The sequence below is a fragment of the Lynx canadensis genome, chromosome D3 (genome assembly GCF_007474595.2).
Source record: "Lynx canadensis isolate LIC74 chromosome D3, mLynCan4.pri.v2, whole genome shotgun sequence".
NCBI classification, from domain to species: domain Eukaryota; kingdom Metazoa; phylum Chordata; class Mammalia; order Carnivora; family Felidae; genus Lynx; species Lynx canadensis.
The window spans coordinates 21,405,351-21,410,529 of record NC_044314.2 but is presented as its reverse complement, the minus strand read 5'-3'; the positions used below and the strand labels follow the sequence as shown (position 1 = coordinate 21,410,529).

Here is a 5,179-nt window from a genome sequence, read left to right as displayed (position 1 = left end):
GTGAATATCATTGACACCCCCGCAGACAGATTCCTTCTTTGGGATGAAAATGGATCCCATACACCAATTAGCTTTCTCATTTAAGGCCCAGCAGTGAGAACAAAGTTAAAGGTGTGTGTTTGGATGGGGGTCGGGGGATAAGGAGTAGAATGAATTGACTGGAAAAGCAAGAAGTCAATGAACAGATATATGTGCATGATTGTCAAGGTGTTTCTAATTATCTCAAACCACCTAGAAAGCCCTTCTTGCCTAACTTCTTTGCTCAGAGATGAACCTCATTATCAGAGCAGTCGTTGTCTTTTAATCCTGATCCTAGACAGAGGCCATCCTGATGCATTTATATACAACATAAAAGATCCTTCTTCCACCAGCAACTTTTTTCATCCAGGAAACATCCAGATGTTTCAAAAAAAAACAGATATTTAACATTGGAGAAATAAAACAGTTGTTTGACAGTTGATTTAATGTTTCTTTTTTTCATCCAGATGTTTTAGTATCTCATACATACTTTCTAATTATTTTGGAGCAATATTTCTTTGCACAGCTTGGCATTTTGAAGGTTGTATTGTTTTAACATTGAAAACTACAATAAATATGAGAGTAAGAAAAGAAATGATTTTTGTTTCTAACTGAAAAATATATTGAGCAAATTCATGGCTCTAAAGAGAAAGAAAGGATTAGCACAGGTAAATTACTATCATTTTCCTTTATATTTAGACTTTAACTTTCCCTTATATTTGTGGATTAGATTGTAAGATATTTGAACTTCTGAAGGACGTTATAAGGCATTATAAAGTACTATATTACTTTCATAAAATAGTCCCTTCCTTATCTATCACTTTAAAAATAGTATACAAATTAAGGGGCGCCTGGGTGGCTCAGTCGGTTGAGTGTCCGAGTTCGGCTCAGGTCACAATCTCACGGTCCGTGAGTTCGAGCCCTGCGTCAGGCTCTGGGCTGATGGCTCAGAGCCTGGAGCCTGCTTCCGATTCTGTGTCTCCCTCTCTCTCTGCCCCTCCCCCATTCATGCTCTGTCTCTCTCTGTCTCAAAAATAAATGTTAAAAAAAAATTTTTAAAAAGTATACAAATTAAGACTAAAATTTCTTGAAATTCTAAACCTCTCCCTGAACATGAAAACTCTTTAATCTTAAAAATAAAATTCTATTCAGCATGGTTCCAAGAGCTGCGGCCAGTTGTGGCCATGGGATCTCCACCTGCGTGCAAGAGCAGCTTGAAGAGACTCTGACAACACAGGTCACCGTGATACCTACAGCTGTCACTCCCCTTTCTTATGACAACTCAGGACGTGGGCTGGATGCCGCCTACCTGAGTCCAGGCGGTTCCATAAACTTCCATGTAGATGGGTGTATTGAATCAACTTTTTGGATTAGAGGAAAATAAATAAAATAAAGTTCTATTTTACTTACATTATCCTCCTTCAAATAGATAGTTGGCTTACTCATGAATGACCTTGTTTCTATCTGATCCATTTTTTTTCATTTCCTGAATTAATTTTTTTGTAAATGGAATGGGTGTCAGGATATCATCTCTGGGCCTTCCGTATCCTTATTCTCTTTTCTTTCCCTGTATTTCTTAAAGTCAAAGATAGAAGAACTCAAAAAAAGGCATTTGTGAGTTTGAGGAAAAGACCTGTTTACATTGAACAAGAAGAAGGTTTCATTCAGATACTCTAAAAATAAACTCAGGATGGTTACTTTATCCATTCTTGAGGAGCCATTTTAAGTCCAGAGCCAAGGACAGGAGCAGAAGGCTCTTACTCTGGTTTTATTGTGTTCAGTGTGTTTTGGATGAGCTAAAGCAGGGAAATATAGGCTAATCTTTCCCAGATGGAGGTCATCGGTGAGATGAGTCAAAATCCAGAAATTCATTTTATACACACACACACACCACTTTGTGCACGTATTCACAAGATATTCACATTTGTAATTCCATTTAGAACTGTACTATATTGCCAATCTTGCCAACACTGTGATATAGACATTCCAATGCTCTAAAAAGGCGTATGAGAACATCACATCTTTTTCCACTGCTTTCTCTAACAAGAATGATGCTGGTGATTCTCTGAATGTAAGAGAGGCAAAAGATACACCCTACCATCTGCTGCACTTGTTAATGAATGTGTTGCCATCACAGAACATAACAATGGGAAAGAACCTTGGAGAATGACTATTTCTTCCATGAAAACTGGAAAATTAAAGGTAAATGGGAGTGGATGATTTTCCCAAGGTCTCCCCAGGAAGTTAGTGGCAGAGCATGAAACAGAATGTCTCTACTCAATGGCTCTTTTGTAGCACAAAGTACAATGGCTAACTAGCTTTTAGTTGTAACTAAAAACGTGCTCTATCTTCCTTAAGTAATGTTAATATTGTCCAAGGATGTTTTCCTACTTTACTAAGATCATTCTCAAAAAATATTATTTTGTCAAACTATTCAGATTTATTTAGACTTAGATTTCCTTATCACCAATAAGGAAACAATGAGGTGTGCTAATAAGTGTCAGTTGATGAGAAAAGATGAAATGTGATCAATGACTTCTGATGATAAAAATATATATATGAGCAAGTTTGAGATTATACATGCAGAGTTTCTGGAAAGTCCCTGGATATCACCTCTGAACCGGCTTGTCTACTGAAGTAGAAATCCCACTATTAATGGCTCCTTTGAGATATTTAGTTCATACCAAAATCAAAATACTTTCTTATGGGCAGAGAGATTCACAGGAATCAGGAGGGTCATGAGGCAGCACTATGTGTTACAACTCTGTTCTCTTGAGCAATTGAGAAAGGATATATACTATCTGTACACAAAAATAGCTAAAATGAGGCAGCAGAATGGGGTCATGTCCTAAGTATATTGCACTTACATATGACTTTTTTTTTAATTTTTTTATCTTTATTCATTTTTGAGAGAGACAGAGACAGAATGCCAGTGGGTTGGGGCAGAGAGAGAGGGAGACACAGAATCCGAAGCAGGCTCCAGGCTCTGAGCTGTCAGCACAGAGCCCGATGGGGGGCTTGAACCCACAAGCTGTGAGATCGTGACCTGAGCCGAAGTCGGACGCTCAACTGACTGAGCCACCCAGGCGCCCCACATATGACTTTAAAGAAGCCCCCCTTCTCCCCCCAACACACACACATTTGCGCGTGCGTGCGCGCACACAGACACACACAGAACTCCACTGTCTCATTTAATATTCACAATAACAAATAAGTCTTTTCACATGTATTAATGTTAAAGAGACTGAACAATATAACAAGTTGAATATACCCATGAAGCAAGTGGGAATACTTCAGAATTTTCCATTGATACCCAATTCACTACCAGGGACTTAACAATAATTTCAAAACACATTTGTTGGCATACCCAAACTTCCGTTGCAGACTCTTCTTTAGTTCATCTCTTCAGTCTAGGTCAGGGTGTGTCAAATGTTAGTACACATAAGAATTACTTGCTATAAACTTTAAAATGCATTACAAATATAAAACTATGTATACCATACCTTACAGAAAAAATTAGGATTTTTCAAGGGCAATTTTGACCACATGAAATTTTTGCCTTACACCTTAGACTTTGAAATCTCTGCTGCAGGTAAAATGCATCTCCATCCGCTGTGCAGGTGAAGCAAGAGCTGGAAATGTGGAAGCATGACACAGATGCCTTACCATCCAGGTGGAGGTGTTCACATTTTGTCTATAATTTGGGGGCATCGTGAAGATTGCTGAGCAAGTGAGTGATGTGGCAAAATGTGTTTTAAAAAAATTAACCTGGTGACTTTGAAAGAGATGTGCTGGAAAGGTGAAGTTGGGGGGTAGGCTGGAAGAAGTGTTACCAGTGTGCAGATCATTTCAATGGTGTGGGTGTGAGACACAGAAGCCCTAAATGCAGATAGATGGTCGTAGAAATGTAAAGGAAGCAAGAAGCATTGCAAAGGAAGATCCTGATATCTGACTGGACATGAATGGAAATACCACTAATGTAGCATAGTTATTAAAAGCAAAGACTTTCCCATTTTACAGATCAGGATCAAATTCCAAATCCCACCACCATCTAGCTGTGTGATCACAAACATTTAAACTCCCTGTAATGATTCCATTTATGTATCAACTTCACTGGGCCATGGGGTGTCCAAACAACTGGGTTGCCTGTGAGAGCGTTCCTGGAGAAGATGAATACTTGATATTTATCTGTAGACTCAGAAAAGACACTGTTGTCCTTAATGTAGGTGTGCCTCGTCCAATCAATTAAAAGTTTTAATAGAATAAAACAGCCAGGGAAGTGTGAACTCCTCCTGCCTGACTTCCTTGAGCTGGAAGATTAGTTTTTTTCTAGCCTTCAGATTTGAACAGAGCTGCAAGTTTTCACACGAGAACTACACATCAGCTCTCCTGGATCTCCAGCTTGCCAAGTGCAGATCTCAGGACTTCTCAGCCTCCATAATCACATGAGCCAATTCCTTATAGTAAATATATTACATGAGTATATAATATGTATATATTATATACCAGTATTTGATTGGTTCTGTTTCTCTACAGAACCTTGGCTAATACACTCGCTAAGCTTCATTTTCTTTATATGTACAATGATCTCAATAAATTTACCCACAGTGCTAATATGAAGATTAAAGTGAAGTAAGGTAGGTATGTGTGGCATTTAAAAAAAAAAACAACATTAATTGAAAAATTAAGCTTGTTTAAGTGATGTAGAATTACTTTAATATGTAGGTTCCTTTCTTTTTTTTTTTTTTTTTTTTTTTTGAGAGAGAGAGTACGCATGTGGAGGGGAAGGGCAGAGGGAAAGGGAGAGAGAGAATCTGAAGCACACTCCAAGCCCAGCACAGAGTCCGACTGATGCAGGGCTTGATCTCATGACCTTGGGATCATGACCTGAGCTGAAATCAAGAGTCAGACGCTTAACAAACTGAGCCATCCAATTAGATGCCCCTACTATATAGGTCTCTTATGTAGGAAACAACTCCTAAGAGTATGTAGGGTCTAGGGAGAGAAGAGAGATCCAGATGTGTGACAAGCATTTCCATGAACCCTTCAATGTGCCCTGAACTGTGCTTCAGGTTAATAAGGTCTTCAAAATAACTGCAGAAGGATAGGAGGAAATAGCTTGTGATTACGTAGTTGCACTACAAAACTAATCAGAAGTGGA

General features: G+C 38.6%; 1 non-coding gene across 1 annotated transcript; it reads left to right on the top strand.

The window, feature by feature from the left end:
* The first annotated feature begins 1,167 nt into the window (after positions 1–1,167).
* On the top strand, positions 1,168–1,298 carry LOC115498869. The gene has a single exon (XR_003963988.1). It is a non-coding gene; the product is annotated as a small nucleolar RNA SNORA44 (small nucleolar RNA).
* Positions 1,299–5,179: the final 3,881 nt, after the last annotated feature.